We start from the raw sequence: 22,572 nt of genomic DNA on the forward strand, positions 1-22,572 counted from the left end.
CCCTCAGCGCTGGGGCACCGCGATTCCGTGGGATCCCCGGCACGTTACGAGGATTTTCGAAATCACCCAGACAAGGAAACAAAGAGAGGAGCTTTTCCAATCACTTTCCTGAGATTTTTTCATTTAATTTCCCCTCCAAACCACCTCGCCTTCAACCGTAGCCGCCAGGTTCAAGCCAGGTCCGAGGACTGGGCTGGACTGGCCGGCCCCTCTCCCGGCCCTTGACTCCGCGCGGGCCGGTCTCCAGGCGTCGCCTCGCCGCCTCTCCCCCGCCTCCCCTCTCACCCCCCTCCCCCGCCGGCCTCAGTTTCTGGTTACCTCTCGAGTGCGCTTCACTTTTTTGGGGGGAAGAAAAGAAGGACAGGGAGGCGTTGAGGGGGGCAGCCGAGTTGCTATTTGTGGCCAAAGAATCCTCTTTAAAAGAAGCAGCACCGGGAAGGAGGAAACAGGAGAGGCGGACGGAGGAGAGGCTCCGCGGCCCCGGACCCCCCAGCCGCGAGCGGCGGAGCGTCGAGGAGCGGGAGGAGGAGGAGACACACAGCGGCGGCGGCGGCCGGAGAGCGAGCGCAGGGCGAGCAGGAGGAGCGGGAGGAGGAGAAACCGCCGCGGAAGCCGCGGGCTCAGAAGGGCCGGGAGGACGGCCCGCGAAGAGGAGGAGGAGGAGGCGGAGGAGGAGGAGGAGAAGAAGGGGGTAGGGGTGGAGGGAGGGCGGGGGGACGCGCTCCTCTGGATGCTGGATTTCGGGGTTTTGGACTCACTCGCAGACTCTCCTCCACTTCCTCGCTCTGGACTGGGCTGGCCGCGCGAGGACCGGGCGGAGGCGGCGGCGGCGGCAGCCACTGGGGGTGCTCCCGCGGCGGGGGCCGCAGCTGCGCGGGATTAAATCGGCCGCCCGGACTCCGGCGGCTGGGGCAGGCGCGGGCTGCGCGGCCGTGGCGGGGGGCGAAGGCGCTGGAGGAAAGTGCTGGTGGCGGCGCGAGAGGCGGTGGCGGCGGCTGCCCGGAGCCAACATGACCAGGTGAGTCCTCCGAGCTGACCCGGTCCGCCCCCCGGAGTCCTCTCGGGTCTGCGCTCGCCAGAGCCAGGCTCTCGCAGCCCGCGCTCCGGGGGCCGGAGCTACACTCTCCCGCGTCTGCGAGCCCGGCGCCCCGGCACTGGAGCGAACAGTTTGCTCTTCTGAACCTCCTTGGGCAGAGGTCCTCCCTTGCACGGTTCGTTTCTCGCTTAAAACCTCAGACCTGGGAGTGTGGCAGTTCTAGAGAATGAGGGTGTTTGAGTCTGTGTGTTTGTGCCATCTCTGCTTTCTCCTCCTGGGGTGGGCGTAATATTGGGGAAATGGTGGAGCGGCGGGGCAATACGACCCTACCCAGAGATTCTGCCACTGCAATTTTTTTTTTTTTTTTTTTTTAAGAGGCAGTGAGTACTGTGTTAAGGAGGGCTGGTTCGGAGAGGGGGCGATTTCTTTTCCTTTCTTTCCTCTGAACTACTGGGGAGAAGGAGAAATAGCAGGAATGAAAGTCTACGCTGCTGCCAAAGAGGAGGGGGTCTGTTTTGGAGACCTTTCCGTGGCAAGATCGAAGCTCGTAGTTTTGCTGTGGCGATCTGCCCTTCTTACACGCTCATTCCATGGGGAAGGTAACGCCGAATTTATAATGCAAAGTCCAAGTTGTAGGAAACAATTTGAAAAGAAAACCAAGAACAAACCAAACGTTCTTTGCTTTCCTATTTATTGTAGCTTTCTCACTGGCATGTAGAAAACTTGAATCGTTTATGTGTGAGGTTGATTTTCTTTTAGAAGCATTAACAAATTAAGTCACTTTTCTTATGATTCCAAAAAAAAAAAAATCTCGTGAGCTTGGCTTTCATTAATTGGGTGCTCCAGTATTGTTCCATTAGCCAAAACCTGGATGATCACAATTCATTTGTATTGTTTCCAGCTTTTCCAGTACATCACTTGTCTGATGTCTCCTCTGTTTCCTAACAGTGATCTCCAGAACAGCTTACACTTTGTAGGATGCCTTAAACCTCCAGGAAGATTCCTGAGGGAGTCAAGAATTTTCTCTTAAACTTTTTTTCTCCACCGTCCTCCCCCCCCCCTTTTTTTTTACATGCCCACAGTCATAGTACCAGTGACTTAGAGAAGAGCACATACATTTTGAGCCTGTCAGAGACTAGTGACTGCTTGTGACTTGAGATAGATTCGCTGCTGGACTTCTAGAGCTTCAAACGTGGACCTTTCCTTTTGGTGTGTTCTTTCCAACCATCCTGTAGCACACATATGGGGAGTTAGTCCAACCACTGATACTTCTAACCATTTTGGCTATTCTATTTCTGTTTCAAAGTGTTCACAGTCACCACTCAACTTGAGTAAAACCAGGGTGATCTACCGCCAAGATTTGAAATATTCTGAGTTAAAGGAATATTTAAGTGATACCAACTTAAAGATTCTCATGTTGTTATTATGATGATATCCAGGACAAAGCTTAATAGATATTATACGTATTTAGAAAACATTTTGTTGTATGCCACAGATGGATGTTACGTTATTAGCTTAGCAAAGAGAGAATACAATTTCAGTGCTCAATGTCCGAATTCTTGAAACAGATCTCCAAAATGGACAATAGAAGGAAAATTTTCCTACTTCCCACCTCCCATGAGTATATACTATACTTTGCTTTTCAATGGAGCTAGCAATTCTGTGACAGATTTCTTATATTCACTCTCATGCTATCAGCTATTATTGTACTTTCAAAGTGTGAAATTGACAAGCTGGTCAGTTCTATGAATTCAGCTGTCAGACTGTGTCCAGTTAAAAATTGCTAAAAGCTGTAAAAATGCCTGCCTAGAATTTTCTTTTTTAAAGGAAAGGCAGCTAGGGGATGAGGATTAAGTGGTGTTATTAATTGTAGATTTTTTAAAATAGGTGCACTCTAACGTAAGTTTTATCACTGGCTTTGTTTATAAAACATTGGTTTTATTTGTTGGGAAGCACATTTATTTTAGATTTCTGTTATTTTAAAAGTGGCATTCAGTTTGTATCTATATTTCATTTTAAATAGCACTTTACGTAGAAATAATCTGTTCTTATAGCTCTCAGTAATACTAGTATAATAGAAATAAGATTCAAAGAGGAAAAGTGTCTCTGGAATATATTTTATTGTATGAGTAATATATTACTTTTGTAATGACATGCAAAGAGGTGAATGAATTAAATATTTTATTGTGGAGGTTATGTAACAAATTCTTCCTAGATCAGTGCAGTTGTAGTTGTTAAAGTGATGAAATTCAGTGCTCTATTTAGTATGTATGTATTTCAGTGGATAATCAGAAAAGCAAAACTGCTTAAAGTATTAAATACAATGATTTGATTTTCCTTTTAAGATTGACATTCATTTATAGTCAGAATGTCTCAAAGTCCAGAACTAAGAATTGGAATCCCCTCATCTGCTGCTATTTGCTAAACCACTAGGGGCCTGTATAACTGTTCTTATATCCAGGAGATAGCCTGGTATGGCATAAGCAAACCCTTCCTAGAGAAGCATTTAAAAAGAATCAGGTAGGCAGTCCCCTGTGTTTTTGTTTTGTCTTTTTAACCTATTAACTCATGCTCTGATGTTAGTCATAGACATTGATTGAAGGGTTTTTCAAGAATATTGTTTAGAGCATTACACTATGGTGGTGCAAGGATGACTTTTCAGAGAGTGTGTGGAACATTGGAGAGGTATTTCTGCAAATTCATATGTGATCCAAGTTCTCAGTGTATGTCAAGGATAAACAAGTAGGAACATTAAGTTTTCCTGATTGGACTGAAAAGGGTGTTATTTGCATAATGTAAGGTTAAAAGAGAAAGGAAACAGAATTACTTTAAGGAATGTGTAGTCATAGATTGATGGTGTGATTAAACTGGCTTTGTAAGTGCTGTGCAAGTTGTGTGGAAGGAGAATCTGAGGCTGTGACTACAGTTTAGTCAGCACTTGAGGGACCTGCACCGGGGATGCACCGTACATTTTTAAGTGTCAGTTTCACAAATTTGAAATCGACCAGCTGTGGCAGTCTTGATAGACATTAGGCAATAAGGTCAAGTATACTTACACTGTTCTTCTGTTGATTTTCAGTTTTTCAAACTGACAAGGGTGACTATTTGTAAAAGAGCACATTGTAAGTATTTGCATATTGAATTTCCTTCAGACCAAACTTGATTTATCAAGTCATTGAACACTTCTGTTTTTAAAAGGATTCTATGGATAAATAAGAATTCATTAACACAATCAGGTATTAAAAGTGCCATTTCAGGAGTGATGGATTTCTCAAGGTGATTTGGCTTCAAAAATACCCTTTCAGTGTGTATTTGTAGGTAGTCGGAGAGTTGAAGTATGCATATGCTCTAATTTATGATTCTGAGAGCATCAAACTTTTAGGCTCACATCTTTAAATATGCTTTTAACCTTTGATCATGGGTGCCCTTTTCCCAAAGTTTCTGGTCTTGACGAAAATAAACTTTACCTTGAATGTAATATATTCAACTTAGAAGCCACAAAGTACACTTTTAGGATTCATTTTATAAACATGAATATATGAAATGCTAAATAGAAAGATATAATTATTCAGTTTTCCAGAATATTCAGAGACTGTTTTTTTCCCCTGTTTTCTTAAAGGGCCAGTAGTTTTTGATTGAAAAGGTTAGTTTGAGTAAATGAGTTATATTTTAAGCAAGGCCTACTCTGTGTTTTTGCCTTATGGAGTTATTTTTCAGGTCTTTGTACTGTTTGATTTCTTGGAAAAATCTTTAAAGAAAGCTACTTACTTGTGATGGCATAAAGACAACTTGCAGCTGCAAGCAAAATCAGCATTTAAAGAATTTTTACATTATCAATGATTTGCAAAGAGAAGAGTTGTTTTTTTTCCGTGAGCTACAAGATTGAGGATTCCTATATAACGCATCAACAGAAGAAACCTGAAAATGTGGAGGAAGATTACTTAGGAGGGAATTATCAGTAAATTTCATTGCAACAAACATCCCTTGTTTAAGCTTCCATAATATCATGGCACAATGACATTTCCACCAAAGGATAGGTTTGTTTGGGGATATGTGTTCTGTATGGATAATTTCATTTGCTTCTAATTAGTAGCTGGTAACACTTATTAAAATGTCACGTGTGGCTTGCATTTGTTTTGACAATTTATAGTGTCCAAATTCTCCCACCCCTATTTAAAAATAAAAATGTGTTTCCAGCTCTCCACAGTCAAGCCCCTAAAAAAGATAGCTAAAAGAATAAGTAGTCTGTGCCTACTGATTGTTCATTATATGAAATTGTAGCCTCAGATGTAAAAGTTTACTGTTTTCTTTACGTCATAAGTCTTGGGAGGTTAAAGAGCAAATGCTCATGCATTATAGAGGTCTCTGACCTAATGTAACCTAAATAATACAGTCATGACAGTGGGGCAAGACTGAGGCGTTAATGAAATAGAATTCTTGAAAGACGTAACTCACAAAATTACATGTCAGGCCTGTGCCCCTCATTTTCCATTTAATAAATCACCTGTTTGCTCTCATGTAATCAGCAGTTTGCAGTTTCTTAACATTTATAAGATATTCTTAAGACAGACATTAAGGTAACTTAAATATTGTGTCTGGTTATACTGTCAACTTGTTGGGAAGAAAGAATAACTGAAATAGCCTGCTATGTCCTGCCTCCTTCCTCTGAAACTAATACATTTGATTTCTTTCTGTTCATTGTTTTCTGTTTGATGCTGACATCTTTAATAGGGTCATATCAATACTTGTCAGTTACTCTATAACTTTTAAAAAATTACAAGAAACAAAGAGCAAAATGGAACTTTTTCTTGGCTTTTCGACCTCTCCTGCCCCCTAAATCAAATCCATATATGTCATGGATCAGTAAATTAAATGAAAGAGATGCCAATTTAGAAAGCTAAGATGGCTGATTCTGTCTGTGAGGCAGCAGATCAGGTGCACCCATACACAGACGGTGTCGAGACCACTTGAATAGTCCTTGTGGTTCCTACCTGCAGCAAGCAAGTTCTGCTCTCCTTTGCAAATGGCCACTCTTAGGTGGCAGGCTCCCCTTTGGCTTCTTCAGCATTTATAATGAAATGGAAGAGCAAAAGCAGCTGTCTGGCTGGGTTTTCTCCTAGTTCTTTGAATTCACTGCCCAGCAGCAGGACTTAACTTTGACATTCAGATAACAATGTCAGGAGCCTTGTGACCTTTACCATTTTGCCGTTTACTGGCTTTAACCATTGTAACTGTCAGTGTCATGAGGTTGATTGAATTTATAAATTCTTAATTGTCTTTTTCCACAGTCCTCAAGCTATATTCTTTAATGTAGCAGTAGCTAACTAAATTGAGATTTGTGAATTGCATTTAGAAAATTGTGTTTCTCAGTATTGCTTCGGGACTAGGGGAAAGTGCGCTTTCAGATCTATGAAATGGTCATCTTTAATCATCCGGTCCCAAGTAACAAGTGACTTCTTTTTTAAGCTTCAGTAAGCGGATTCCTTTTATTAACAAAAAGGTTTATATTAATACTGATTTTATTAATAATTGAAAAAGTTATTTAATCTTGTTTAAGCATGTAGGTGTATAGTGTGTATAATGCTAAAGGTTGCAAAATCTGGACCAGCTTCTTTTTTTTTTTTTTGACTACAGTTAAAAAAAACATAAATTTGATGCCAGAAAAACTAAATTTATACCTTAGTTTTGTCACTTATTTTCTGTGGAATCTTGGCAGAAATTACATAACATTTTAGGGTCTTGTTTCACCATCACAACATGGAGAAAATAGCCATAGATGTGATGACGATACAATTAGATAAGAATTTGCCTTATTTTGTATTTTAAATTAAAAAAATTCCTGGATGCAGGAGTGATGTAATGGACATGCTGTATTCTATGATGCGATTTTGTATGATAGTGTCCTGCTATCTTTATCTACTATAAATTGTTGCTTCCTGATTTGAAAATGAAGACTTGGGTATGAGTCGTGTACACTCTGTTGTGTACATGGTGTAATTACTACAGATTCTAGAATTACCTTTTCCTGTCCAGCACTGTTTCTGAAGTCTGTACACATCAGTCTGCCATAGTACGCTGTTTATCTCTGAAAGCTTTTAAAGGAAAAGCTAGAAATGATTTTACCTACAACGTACAAAGAGAGAATTTTGCTTAAAAGTGAAAAATATCTTAATAGATTCTTCATATTTGATGTCGAGCTAAGTCTCGAGGAAGAAGTGTTTAGAAAAGCCTTTAATTAAAACACCGAACCGACAGAATTGCCTTTTTTTTTTTTTTTAAATGGTGGTGCATCTTAGAAAGCGCCTTAGCTCTTTGCCCAGCGCAGCTGTCCTTCCATGAAAGATCAGGTTTCAAGAGCAATGATGGATGGTGGGTGCCTGTAGCCAGTTGTGGGGTTTGCTCTGAGGTCAAATGTATTGATGGAGGATAGGAATTTACTGCCTTCTGTCTGTCCCTAAAATCCGCCAGTGCAATTTAAATTAGACTAGAAACATCAAATGCTGATCCAATGTTCCATTATAGGCCCAAAAGACATTTGTTCGCAAAGTTTAAAATATTTTTTTTCCTCCAGTCTCCTTCCACCCTAACTGAAAAGACATATCATGCATGAGCTAATGGTTTCTTACTGCACAAGTGGACCCCAGCCTTCCTGCAAACACATATTTGAACTGCTTATACTAGTAACTTAATTAACAAACTGTTAAAGGATTTTAAGAGAGAAAATATAGCTACTCATTTTGACTTTTCTGATTGAAATAATTCAGTGTGTGATTTTTAGATACTTGGTTTTATATCCTTATTTATAAATTCTGTTGTATATCTTAATTTAAATGGAGTAGTAGGCTAATTGGTAATAATAGTAATCTACTGGATATGTCTTAAGTATTCTAAATTCACTTAATGGCTAACTAATGATTTTCACATTTTTCTTGGGGGAAAAAGAAAGGAGTTATAATATTGTACTAGAGGGATGCATTTTGGGGAGCATCTTCCATTGGAAATATCTCATGGATGGAGGGTGTCTCTGAGTCCTTTTTCTTATCCTCACTTTCTTCAACATTGCTTTCCCTTCATTGTATACTTTTGGCCTCTGTGTCCCTTCTCCATTCTAAACTCTTACTGTTTTATCCCTGGCCCTCTTCAGATCACTGTCTATACTGTCTCATGAGCTATTCCTATCTGCTTCTCATAGAAGCAATAATTTCTGATAGATGACTCTGAAAATAAAATTTATAACTTCTCTCTCGGGTTCCAGATCTGATTTTTTAAAAATCTGCTTGTTAGATAGTTGAGAAGTAGAAAGCTCTCCTTTGTCCCACATTCTGTATTTTATAAACCTAAAATATAATCTTTCATCCATACTTTTTTCTTGGTACCTTATTTTCTCTTTTCTCCTTTTCAGTTCTTCCTAAAAACTTTTGCTTTCTGAAACTCAAGGCTTTCAACTCTGCATCCTCAAGTGCTGAATTCCCAGCATAGCAGTCAAAGCCCTTTGCAGTCTAATCCCAGCTTGTGTGTCCAGCCTCTGTTCTCTGTGGAGCCTCAAGAGCTCTGACCTGCTGCAGTGTCAGAGCCCCTGCCCTCAGGCACCTTTTTGGTTCTACCAGTGCTGTTCTTAGAATCCCCTTTCTCTTCTCGCCAGCTGTCCTAACTTGGAGCTGTTGAAATCCTAATTATTCTCTCATTTTCTGATTCTCAAGTGCTACATGTTCTTTGCTTTGAATTTATTTTGAGTAGAATTTAATTGAAATCATGAATGTGAAGAATAATTATTCAGTTGAAACCTTTGGTGATACTCAGGACATTGAGATAGGTGGAAAACTAATTTCTTTTTATTTTCTTTATTTATAAGTACAATAATAGTGATTGGTATATAAAGTTATAATTGTGATGGTTGCTAAAATTTACTGAGCACTTAACATGTTCCAGGCATTCAGCATAGCACATTATTTTCACTGTCATGTTCAATGTCTAAAACAACGCTAAGTAAGTCAAATGCTTTTATTATCATCAGTTATTCAAGAAGGGATTCCCAGGCGGTGCTGGTGGTAAAGAACCTGCCTGCCAATGCAGGAGGACTAAGAGAGGTGGGTTTGATCCCTGAGCCAGGATGATCCCCTGGAGGAGGAAAGGGCAACCCACTCTAGTATTCTTGCCTGGAAAATCCCATGGACAGAGGAGTCCGACGGGCTACATAGTCTATGAGATTATAAAGAGCTGGACATGACTGAAGTGACTTAGCAGGCACATTGAAGAGACAGCTTGAGGGGTTAAGTATTTGCCCAAGGTTGCATAGCTAGATATAATAAAGATGTAACTTAAAGCCAAGATTTTAAGTTATGATCCCAAATATTATCTACTCCACTCTTAAACCCTCAATATATTCTTGTGAATGATATGGATTTTTAAAAAAAAAAAACTACTTCATATATACCAGGCACATATGCACGATAACACTGTGCTTTCTTAACCAAATTCAGGAAGAATCTTAAACATTATGTAGGTTTTCTCATTATTGTTTCTGAAGAGTCTCTGTGTTTCTTTCTTTGCTTGGGACTGAATTTTTTTTTGAACTTAAACTGTTTGGTTTGGACTGGTTAACTTTTTTTTTTTTTCTGCAGTTGCCTTTCAGCTCTAAAATTATATGCTTTCAGGCCAGTCACACAACTTCCTGAGCTCTTGGGATAGTCCTGGAGTAGAAGTGGTTAAATAAAATATTTCCACCAAGAACAGTTTTGTTTTTTTTTTAAATCACAAAGGCGTGCATTTTCATAGCTGCCCAACAGGTAGGGAATCAAAAGCATTTTTACAAAGAGAACTATAGATTGAGCAGAGATATCAGATGAACAGCCTCCTGTCAAAGAAATGGAATTATGCCAGGTGACTGATATGTATGTGTTATGTTTACTGGCAGCTTACCCTGCACAACTGTATCTGGGAGATTTTGCCGGTTATACTGTCTTCTAAAATACTCTTTTTGCAACTCACCTGTTAATTTCATGTTCAGTAATGGATGATTTTATAACATTTTTCTCATTTAACCCATCTTTATAAAAATTTAGCTTTTTTGGTGGGGGAGGGATCAGGTAACAGATAACCTATCTCTGGTTAATTATGGTCTTATAAATAATAATACAAGACAGGATGTTGGATTTGTTTGATGATTTGGAAAATTATTTTTTTCTCGGACAACAAGGCACCCTGAAGTTTTAAATCAGACATAGTACATAAAGTTACATGAAAAATGCTTTGGTCATTTATGGCTCTTACAGTATGTCAACAATTAAGAGTCTTCTTTGCCCAGGTTTCTGAAATGCCCAGCTCTATCACATGCATGCACTGTCCTCTGTCCTATTTAGTCATGTTTTCCTGTGGGTTAATCTATAAACAAAAACCTGTTAGGAGCCTGGAGCTGTGTGGACTGTGTAGTGAAGGTTTGAGTACTGTGTAGTGAAGGTTCTTCCATAATAAGGCTCATAATAAGTGTCTTTTGATGATAATGGTTATAAATTAAGAGTGAGAAGTTCAATAAATATTGTTAAAAATACCCAGGTACTACTTTAAGAAATGGTTGGCTAAGTGCAATTGAATCGAATCTGAGTTTTACTTTTGCCTAGACTCACCTTGAGTCTGATCTCTTTTTATCAAAAAAACTAGGAAATATGCTATTTAAATCTTGATTTTAAATTTATCATTTAAAACTTGTTTTCTTTAAATGAGCTCTTATTACTCCAGTATGCCAAAATAACTGTTAACTTTCTTTCAGCCAAATTATTCACTACCTTTTAATATGTTAGCTGGCGTCTGTTGGCAAGGCCTTCATCCTCTTTTGCCTAGACTGCAACCTCTCTGTTTACTTGGGGTCTCAGTGTGGTTGCTTTGGTGCTCTGTAGCCAGCATGTTCATTAAGAAATTCACATTTGATTATGTCACCCTTCTCCTTCAGATGCTCCAGTGGCTCTCCTTCTGCTCTATGTAAAGCTTGTAATACTCAGCAAAAGTCACTTGGCCCTTGATGTCCTTCTCCCTTCCTTGTCTCTTGCCACTCTGCCATTCTCTTAATTGTCTTTTCTGTTCCCCTTTCCCTCACCCCCAACACACTTGCAGCCCAGCCATGCTAAAGTATTTGCTGTTTCCCTGATGTGCTACTTTGACTCTTCTGTGTATAATTCTGAGCATGCTTTCTCCCTTTCCTGGAAACTCCTTTCTGCTTCCATCTTTGCCTGATTCCCCTCTTCCTTCAGGGCTTAGCTGAGCTGAAAACTCTTCCAGGAAGTCTTATCCTGACAAACCTGGATACCCTTTCTTTCAGCACTTAGAGAAGCAAATGCCTTTTACATATGGCATCTTTTCATAATGCATTGTAATTGCTTGTTAATGGCCTGATTCATTACAAATTCCTCAAAGCCAAAGCCTAAATCCTTTCTCCCATTGCATTTCTAACACCTAACCCATGGCCGCCTGACTCAGTGTCCTGGTAATATTGTCATATTGTTACTGAGTAATTTGTGAAAAAATTCATGTGCCTAGAAAAAGCAGAGGTCATTTAGCTCATAGCCCAGATCTTACAACCCATATGTTTAATGTTTAACTTTACCAGTTATGATTATATTGTCAGTTGCTCTCAAGTAATTAATTTTATTTTACTTGAGCTAACTTCCGCTTACCTAGCTCCCTACCAAACCAAGACAAAGCTAAATCTGTGTATACCGAGTGTATCTCCTCATATGCCACTAGACAAGACAAATCTGCCTTTACATCTGGCTGTGGTAGGAATTCCCAGATGCACTTAATTCTGACACATGGTCATTATTGAACCAAAAGCCATTGCCTGGCATCATTGTAGCTTGTATTTGTTTTCCTTTTAAGGGGCCTCAATGAGGCTGCCAAATGTACAACAGGTGCCTTAGTTTTATACTTGCCAATCTGTTGTTATTCAAATGACCGCCCTAACAGAGACTAATGGTATCTAATAAAATTGATCTCAGTTCTGGCAAGCCCGGCTTGGACAAGCAGGAGCAGTAGGCACTGCAGTGTGGAAATATGCTGGTGCTGAATGCTCCCGGTGAAGCAGACATTTTTCAGAAGGTGACATATGTCTCACACGTAGGCCCCTTGTTTATGTTGAGCCATGGAAATTTTCCACTGCCCAGTATTATATGAACACTAGGATTTGCAACCTCTAATCTTATTTTAGATGGGTTCCCTGGGTGGCATGGGGACAGGACTAGCTGTGCCAGCTTATCAATGAATGTCTGTGCCATGTCTGTAAGGCACAGCCAGACAATCTTTTTAGGCCAAGCAGCTGGCTTGTATGACTGCTTCTATTTCCTGTTAGAAATTTCGCCTCACTGATTTCATAATGCCCTGCAAAGACTTCAATATTAAACAAAGAGAGCTGGGAGAGGAGTATGTCAACTTGCAAACAGGAGCTGATGTTTGGACACTTGTATTTAAACATTGACTATCATTTTGTGGGGTTTTTTTCCCCCATGCTTTATAGGAAACTGGCCTAAGGAGAGCTTTGTCACCAAAGGAAGTGACTTCTTGGCAACTGGCCATCAGAAGAACTCAAAAGTTTGAGTGATAAGTGTTAGAACCAGGTGTCACAGGGATATGAAATGCAATTTTGTCCGGTAAGGGTCTTAGAAATCTCATTTTATACACTTACCTGCTCTCCCATTTTTGTGTTTATTCTTTAAAGGATCGTACATTTATCTTTCCTAAATGCAAGGCACTGTGGGAATGTAAGGATGAGCCAAATGCTGCCAGGTACAATTTGTACCGACAGATAGGCAGAGATCTGAATTCTTAAGATTTTGGAAAATTAATTCTAGCATAATGTACATTTCTAATTGGAGTCTGAAAGGAATAGCTACCCACTTCAGTATTCTTGCGTGGAGAATGGCAATTGGACAGAAGAACCTGGCAGGTTACAGTCCTTGGGATCACAAGGAGTTAGACACGACTAACACTATGTTGCCATGTGGGAAAAAAAGCTACTCAGATTACCATGACAGGAAAGCTTACAGGTTTCACTCAGTAATACTAATAATAATTGCTAGAATAAGAGGAGGTGGTTAGAGCCTTGATTGCCTAACCACCCTTCACTTGGCCCCATAGTTAATTGAGCTCATCTAATTTCCTGTGATCCAGCATATAGAGTAGTTCTTAGGTTAGGATTTGGCTATTTTTGGACCATCTTTTTGTATTATTTATACCCATCTTACTTGAGAAAGAATTTGTGGCAGCTATTAAATCATATGCTTCATTATCCTTAATAAATCACCTTGGTAGAGCAGACAATGGATTATTGTATAGATGGTTAGTTTCTATGAAAAATTTTTAAAAATATGCATCTTCTTAGCCTCCTTCTGAAGGATATTTTATTTTAGAGCATTTAAAAAATAATAGAGCCCCTTAAGGAGTGTAACAAACTATCCACGTAGTGACTATTGGTAGTAATGGGAAAAAACTGTACTAAGTAAAAGTAGTGTAGAGGTGAATAATATTTTTAAATTAATGTTTTTAAAAGGCCAGCTACCATTTTTGTTTGTGTTGTTTTTCACAGTAGTTTTCATCATTTGGAAGAAAAGATGCACATGATATGGTAGGATTTTATAGTAGTAACATTCTTTGCAACTAGAATTGAGAAAAATAATGAAATAAACAAATGAATAAAAGCTGGCATCCACAAACCTACATGAACATGGTATCACTGATAGCCAAAGGGTACATAAATGATTTTCTAAATATTTTAAACATAGGACTCTATTTTTTCCTTTTGGATTTTTTAGGTACCAGAGTGACACATTACATTATGTTTTCATATCTTGTGATGAGAACTAAACCCATTTTTGTCTGTAAAATGGACCACAGTAGCCTCTTGGTCATAAAGATAGCCATTTCTCAGAGAGTGAGTGGGAAATCTTCCAAGGGTGCTAGAAAGGATGTTAGTTTAAACGTTATGTTGAGGAGACTTCGCTGTCCCAGCTAACCTTTCTGGCTTGGTCTCTAGAACCCAAGTGAATTTGTTTGTAGTTAATGCTGTCCCTCATATACTGCAAGAAATGGGGTTCTGTCTGACGTGTTGCTGGTTCTCAGATGAAGGAAGGTTTTGCATCAGACAGCATCTGCTTTGATGAGAGACCTACTGCTTTTTGTCAAAAAAGACTCAAGGGAAGAACAAGAGACAGATCTTTATGCTGTATATTTTTTAATCATCAGGAAACAAATCTCCATCTTAATTAAAATTAAGTATAATGAAAAACTTAGTTGTAGTAGCTGTGTTTCAAGTGGTCAATAGCTACATGTAGGTAGGAGCTGTTGTATAGAATAGTATAGACAGAACATTCTGTTGCACAAAGTTGGTTTGGACAGTACTGAGCTGCCTGATGGTTCTGAGACGCCTTGTGATATTTTCAAGGTTACATATGTAGTAAAGATAAGGCATTTGTATACTGAGAATACCCATTGATCTTACAAGCAAAGAATCTACTTGTCAGATGTAAGTGAAAGATACTGTGTCTCAGAAATAATCCTCAAGGGAAGTGAATTAATAGCCGATTCTGTGCTTTTTGTCTAATGACATATATGCATACTCTCTGATTTTTGTATTTGTCCAATGTGGAGAAATACGCTTCTATGGAAGTCACATATGGAAACAAATTCAGTTTTATCAGTTCTGCCACATCACGTCTCAGGTTTCTTCTTAGTGAGTCTTTTCTGTTGTTTTCCAAGTGATTTTTTTGTCTGTCTGCAGCTACTTTTCACTGAAGGGCTGTAGGTGATCATACAGTTAGCATTCAAACAGGATGCTATGAGAACGAATGGGGATGCTTTGAATGGGGCAGCTGGTGTAGACGGGCTGTTGTCAGCAGACCCATAAATCTGACATCTTAAAGCCTCATATGCAGAGTAGAGCAAATGTGTGTATTGTTAGGTTGGCCAGGGCTGATCAGGAGGGCAGCTTGACGGAAAACCTGGCGAGGCAAAAGCATTATGGAGCCTTCTCTAGTCATTGTTCCTACTTGCCCATATTTCCTACTGTCCTTTTGCTTTATTATACACTCTGGAATTTCGTCAGGGATCGGGCCAATCCAGTGTCACATGTAATTAATGCTGACAGACACATATCACTGCAACCTGTTACAAGTCATTGAAAGAAATGTGGAGGCAGATGAGCACCTCCAGACTCACCCCTGACAGTCCCGTGGGGATGAGAGGCAGGGCAGTGGAGGCAGAATTAAGCCGTACTTTATCTGCTACCTCGCATCTCTCCACTCATTTCCTGCCACTGAGGCAAGGGTTAAAGGCTCCACTTCAGGTTTCTGGAGAGCTGTCCTAGAGCAGCCAGGGGAAGGAGGAGGGATGAAAGCGGAAGGACTTTGAAACAATTCTGGGAACAGAGCCCTGCTTTCTCCTAACTGGCTTCTCTCTTGGTCATGGAACCTGAGGTGATTGTTCCGATTGTTCTCTTCTCCTTTCACATCCTGAGTCACTATCACTTCCCATGGAGAGCATCAGCATGTCTGGTAATTTTGTTCAGTTGCTAAGTCACGTCCGATTCTTTGCGAGCCCAAGGACTGCAGCACGCCAGGCTCCCCTGTCCACTATCTCTGGAGCTTGCTCAAACTCATAGCCATTGAGTCGGTGATGCCCTCCAATCATTTCGTCCTCTGTCGCCTCCTTCTCCTCTTGCCTTCAATCTTTTCCAGCATCAGGGTCTTTTCTGATCACTGTACTCTTCACATCAGGTGGCCGAAGTAATGGAGTTTCAGCTTCAGCATCAGTCCTTCCAGTGAATATTCAGGGTTGATTTCCTTATGATTGACTGGTTTGATCTCCTTGCAGTCTAAAAGTCTCTGATAATGTTAGTTGCTGCATTTGTCTTTTTCAGGTAGCCTTTTTATATTGTTTTTGAATTGCAAAATGTCGACTATAACTACAGTTATATCGAGGAATTGTTTTGTTTTCAGTATGCTTTGGAAAGTATGTAGCAGCAGCTAGGTGTAGGTTTTTGTTGTTATTGTTGTTGTTGGAGTCTTAATCAGTTCTGAGACTGTCCCCGTGTACCTCCAGTTTTTATAATCAAAATGAACAAAAACAGGCTTCTGAGGGATGAGCGTTTTTAAAGACAGTTGATTAAGAATACAATCGACTATGTATTAGGTGATGCTTGTAGCTTTGAGAAAGCTATGAAGAGGCAGGGAACTGCACACATGAAGTGCCGAGGGTGTTCTGGTGTTGGTTCAGAACCATGGACTGAGTCTGCCACCACTCTCCCCAGAAAATTTGTCCATTAAAAAAAATAAAGCTTGTTTCTATTTCTAGCAGATTTGTTATTATTTTAAATTTCCTTAGCAAAGAGGGTTCCTGGCAAGGATGGAAGTGTTTCTTCTTCACGCATCCTCAGCCCCCATAACAAAATGGGAAAGTGCAGGGGCTCCAAGCACTCTGAGCCAATTAATCCATTGGAGCCTGGGGACACTGACCTCTTGCAGCGTCTCATTTTTCAAGTCTTGGCTTTTTATTGTGATTATACGGACTGTCTCTATCAGTAACTGAGGTGAAAATCAGGGTCCTCTTGTAATTACAGATCTAAACCTTGATGATCACAGGACTATTAGGATTGGGTAGAAGCTGTATGAAACAGCCACACATTCTCACCCCAGAGAGATTTAATATTCTAAATCCTCAGCCCCACCACATGGCAGTTGTGGGACACAGGTAATAACGTAGAACTTATATTTGTCATTACAGAAAGGATCGTAAGAACTCTCAGTTCAGGTGACATGATGGAGTCTCTTGTTCATATTGTTACGTGCACTGTAGGAGATACAATATTGGTCTGATATGGTACTGTAGTTAATTGATGTACTTGGTGCCAAAGGGTTGCTAAGTCTGTTAAAGGGCCAATTTATCATTTTCAGTTGTTTAATTATCTGAAAAAAATTAAGGATGGTTATTATTAGGTTTCAGAAATGTGTAGTTTATGTTTTAGTATGTTAAATGTATGTAATTCTAGCCTTACTGAATTAAATATTGAGCTCACACTCAGAGTAGAGAACGGAAAAGCACAGACATATGGAACATTCTACTTGGGTATGTTTGACAAATAGCAGACTAGGAAAAGTCTTTCTTACTTTTTTATTGGGTTACAGTGAAGCAATTTGAAAGAGAGCATGAACCCAAAGTAGTTTTTCTAATATTTTACTCTAATACAGCGGTCAAGTGGTATTGTTTACACATTTCTATATGCTGACTTTTATTTGTCTATTTTAAGTCGTAACAGTAGTATAACCTCATTATAGGAAAGTTAGATGTGAACTAAAAAAAGTCGCTAATAATCCCATCACTTGAAAACAACCCACTGTTCTGACTTGAGAAAAATTTCTAGACCTTCATACTGTATGGTGAGCTTGTTTTTTTTTTTAGCACTTTGTGAGTTATTTTGGCATAAATAAATATATATATATATTTTCAACTTGCCTCATCATGATTGTCATCTTTAATGGCTACCCAATAATTTGTTGACTAGATTTATCTATTTTCCTGTCAGTAGCCATTGTTTCTGTTCTTTTCGCCACCTTTTCCTCACTATTCCAAATGCAACGTTTTGAGGAACATTTTAATCAGGATAGGTTTTTCTGTATTTTGCATTATTTCTTTTAGTATTGACACATAAAGTGGTATCCTTAGGTCAAAGAACATGAACATTTTTATGTCTTTTGAAACATTTCACCAGGTTGTGTTCCAGAAAAGATGTATGTGCTAATAATGCTACCAGTAATTACTGAGTTTCTTTCTTCCAGTTGGTCAGTTTAAAAATTTTCATCTAGATTCTGTTGATTTAAAAAGCAAAGCATTGCTTCATTGTCTTAATATGAATTTCTTTAATTATGGAAGTGATGCTTTCTCCCTAATGTTTGTTTGCAAGTAATTATTCCTGTTATATGAAGTATCTGTACATTTCCTTTGCCTAAGAATTTTTGTTCATTAGTTCACATTCTTTATATATTAGGCATTTTAACTCTTTGTCATGTTTGTAACAAGTGTGTCTTGAGCATGTTTATTGATCTTACTTTAGTAATTGATTTACATATGGAATTTTATTTCTAACGTTATATAGTCAAAATAGTTGATCTTTTTCTGTGTTGTTATTCCTTGTACAAGAAGTGTACTTCTTGGACAGAAGTGGAGACTTCTCTCTTTTCCTGAGATTTTCATCTTGTTTTTCTGGTGTTTTATTCTCTTTGTTGCTACTTGGTATTTGTTCTTTAATTACATGATTTCCTATATAAGTGGTAAAGTACTTGAAAGTATTAAATGATTATTATTTATATAATCATGTTTAATTCTAGCTCACAAAGCAAGTGCTGCTTTGCTAGAAAAAAGTGTAAGTAGAGCATGTTATAAATTTCCAATGTAAAGTTATATGTGTACAGATTTTTTTTAAAGATGTCGAGTTAAATGGCCAGTTTTTCATCAGTGTTTTCTGTCGCTGTATATAAATGGTATCTTTTTAGTCTCAAGCAATTTATTAGAGAAAAGTGTTGTGCTCAGTAAAAAGATCTGCATGAGTTAATTTTGAGTTGAATTTCAAAAGGATCTTATTAGTTGATTTTAAAAGTGAGACATTTCCAAGTAGCTCATAGTACCTGGATGTTTTCAAAGGGAGGAATGTAGTTTAATAATCTTACGTTCAAATCATCTGTAAGGGACAAATAGTTGTAATATAGGGCAAGATTTTAAAAAAATTGCCAGTTACTTATCCTCAAACTAAACATTCCTTCCTTCCTCAGTTTGCAGTGTTCCTTAAAATAATCTGAAACCGTTGATATTTCAAGGCTTATCTCTGGTTTGCTCATTCAGTTTTATTTTTCTGTAGGTCCATGACTGAGTCAGTTATAATAGTCCTTCAGTTACTGTGGGTTTTTCCTGCTATTATGGTTGGTTGGACTGAACCCTTACCCCTTGTGTTTATCTTATAGATTATTCTTTGTTAATTTCTCTGATTTATTTTTTACAATGAACTTTAATTGACCCTAAAATTTTGAGTTAAAAACCAAGAAACCTTAAATCAGAATTGACATAATATCATGCAAATTACTTATGTTCTGAGACATGGTAATATTATATATATACACATATTTATATACATGCATGTGTGTATATGTATAATATATAATTTAATTGTAGTCAAATGTTTAACTATAGTTTGAAATTTCTTATTTCTCTTTACAACCTCACAACAAAATAAGAAAGCAAATAAATAAAACTACTTTTGGTTTAAATGGTACAGTCTTGTTTCATTTTAAAGTTAGATACTGGATAATTGTCTACCTAGAAAATTCCTATTTTGACTTCAAATTCAATTTTCATGATTTCAAAATCTTGTTTCAGTTAGTTTTTTTTATGGTTAGAAGAAAAACAGCATATTAAAATTCTGCACTTAGGACCTAAAATTATTTTAAGAATTGTATATAAAAGATGAGAATTTGAAAGTTAATTTCTGTATTTTTATAAGGCAACATTTTTATTATATCTGTGGTACATATCGGGCTTCCCAGATGGTGCTAGTGGTGAAGAACCTGCCTGCCAGTGTAAGGGATGTAAGAGAGGTGGGTTTGATCCCTGGTCAGGAAGATCCCCTGGAGGGAGGATATGGCAACCCATTCCAGTATTCTTGCCACCTGGAGAATCCCATGGATAGGAGCCTGGTGGGCTACAGTCTGTAGGGTCGCACAGAGTCAGACACGACTGAAGCAACTTAGCACATATGCACGTGGTACATATCAGTTGTTTTGTAGATGTCCTAACATTAAAGACCTTTTTATTTTTAACCAAAGAAAGAAAACAGTCCATGAGAAGTATGGGTTTTTAGTGATTAACCAGTAACTCTGGTCTTTTAGAGATGTGCCAAGGGCTCCCTTTCTTTGTGAAATAGAGCATATCTTGTAGTTTGCTTTGTCAGTATCCTATTAAACTATCAAAACATTCAAGTTCTGCATTTTGAGCAGTATTTACGCCTGAATTAATTCACAAGTTTCAAGGTCACTAACTTTGATTATATTTATTTTTATTTACCAATTTAGCCATCTCTTAATGTATATCATAGAACATGTAGCAGCCCATAAAACCCCAAACTCTAGCAAACGAAGAATGGCATTTGAACAATGTTGCTTTGAAATTTATCTTTGTATTAAGTAGATAACTACTTATTGAGTTCCTACTGTGTCCCAGACATGGATCTAGGCATTGTAGATACAGTAGGCATCAACAAAGATGAGATTATTTTCTTAGGGAGCTTTTATTCCAGTAGGGAATAATCAATCGCAATAAACAGACAAGAGTGTGTAAAATAAATGAGATAGTGATTAAGTGCTATGAAGACAACAGCTTGGAAGGGATATAAGTGACTGTGTGTGGGGAGAGGTGGGAACAGGGCTCTTTTAATGAAGGTGGGTATCTGAGAAGGTGACTTTCTGGGAAAGAAGGTAGGCAGAGAGACTAGTGAATGCAGTATCCTGAGACAGGCCTTTGCTGGGATGGCATTCCTCAGCTCTTTTGGAAAGCAAATTTTATTCTTAGATCTGTTTATGGAGGCTACAGTTCTGGACTTACCGGATTCTCTGTGCCCCCAGACCTCCAGTGAAGCGCCAGGTCCTTCTTTGCTCTCTGATTTCACCCCTGCTCCAGCTGGTGACAAGATTCTGGGGCATGTCTATGCACAGAAGGGCCAAGGCCATCCGGTCCCCCCACCCACCCTACACTTCAGCTCTGCTTTGCTGACTCTGTGGGTCTGCAGCACTGGCCCCCGATTGAGTATTTGCCTAGACCACTGCCTTTCCTGATTAACTCACTGTAACCTGCAGGTCCTTTCAAAACTTAGATAGTATCAACTTGGCCCTTTCCACGCAGTTGGATTCCTCAGTTCAGTCGTGCTCACCCCTTTAGGCAAAAGTACCAGCTTTGCTCTGAGCTGTTATTTGCTTTGAATAACGCCCCCGCACCCCTACCCACCCCTGCCCCTGCCCCATAAATTCAGGAGTTACCAAGCTGCCTGCTATAAAGCAATTCTGTATTCACTTTCTTTTCTGCCTTTATTTTATATAGCAAAAAATCTGAAAAATGGAAAGTTTCAATGTCTTGTCCAAAGCTCTAGAGGGAACGCTCGAAGGTGTGTGTGTGTTAGAAATCTTTGATTTTGCAGATCTTAGCTCATTGTATCTTCTCTACATGGACTGGAGTTTAAATTCCTGCTGTGTAATAGCCTCTTTGATCCCCTTTTTCTTATCTCTAAAGTAGGAAAGACAGGAACACCTGCTTCCCTCCTAATATTGCTGTGAACATTAAATGAGATAATGCATTTAATGAATAGTGTGCTCTGACACGTGGAGTTTTCAGTAAATAGAGCCATTTTTATTAGTATTGATGGTACAATTATTATTACTTTTGCTGCTGTTGCCCTCTGTGTAAAAACTTTAGAACTTAGGTGTATAAGCAGTTATTAATATTATTTCTGAAACAAATGAGAAAAAATTATAAAAGGTGGTGAGATGTTTAACAAAAATATTTTGCAAACTTATTAAATTTCTTATAAGATTCTGGATATAAAAATTATATCCTGTCATAGTGTTAGTCACTCAGTCGTGTCTGACCCTTTGCAACCCCATGGACTGTGGCTGGCCAGGATCTTCTGTCTGTGGGATTCTCCAGCCAGGAGTATTGGAGTGGGTTGCCATTTCCTTCTCCAACCCTTCCATCCTATCACCTAATTACTGTTTCTTTATTGTGGTAAGAGCGTTTAAGATCTGCTTTCTTAGGAACATTGAACTATCTGATGCAGTATTATTAGCTATAATTGCTATGCTAATGGGCTTTCCTGGAGGCTCAGATGTAAAGAATCTGTCTGCAGTGCAGGAGACCCAGGTTTGATCCCTGGGTCAGAAAGATCCACTGGAGAAGGGAGTGGATACCCACTCCAGCATTCTTGCCTGGAGAATTCCATGGACAGAGGAGCCTGGTGGGCCACAGTCCATGGGGTTGCAAAGAGTCGAACACAACTGAGCAACTAACGCTTTCACTTTCACCATGCTTATTTGAAATTTTTTTACAGAATCTAGAGGATAATGAGAATTCTTACGTAAGACCTACTAAGGTGATAAATGAATAAATTAAAATACATTTATACTCACTGGACCCAATTCTGTCTCCATCTTTTTGCCTGTCACTTCATGTATGTAAGGCTTGTAGATTACCACAAGTAGCTAGGCTCAGACATTCTGCAAAATTTCAAAGGTCACATGTTCAAATCCATGATAAGCACCTCTTGGAGTACCATCCAATAAGATTAAATTTTAGCGAAGTCTTCTTAGACAGTAAGTCAGAAAAGCTGTAAACATCTTATCTTAACCTTTAAACCTTGATTGTTATTATTTTTTCTTCTCACTATTAGCTGTGTGGCTGTGGCCTCTAGATGAATTGGATATGTTACCACTGTTAAGATTTTTAGGGCCCACAGAGATTATATC

At 38.9% G+C, this 22,572-nt stretch overlaps 1 protein-coding gene across 34 annotated transcripts in view; it reads left to right on the top strand.

Annotated features, from left to right (window-relative positions):
• PTPRD (protein tyrosine phosphatase, receptor type D) overlaps nucleotides 719-22,572 on the top strand; it is a 573,002-nt gene continuing 551,148 nt past the window's right edge. For 17 of the 34 annotated variants that reach the window (XM_018051982.1, XM_018051975.1, XM_018051983.1 and 14 more), the window contains exon 1: nucleotides 720-1,018. The gene's annotated coding sequence lies outside the window, so the exon portion shown is untranslated. Of the gene's footprint in view, nucleotides 1,019-22,572 lie in introns of all 34 variants that reach the window. The other 17 variants (XM_018051997.1, XM_018052000.1, XM_018052001.1 and 14 more) reach the window with 2 other exon arrangements.

The sequence above is a fragment of the Capra hircus genome, chromosome 8 (genome assembly GCF_001704415.2).
Source record: "Capra hircus breed San Clemente chromosome 8, ASM170441v1, whole genome shotgun sequence".
Classification (NCBI taxonomy): domain Eukaryota; kingdom Metazoa; phylum Chordata; class Mammalia; order Artiodactyla; family Bovidae; genus Capra; species Capra hircus.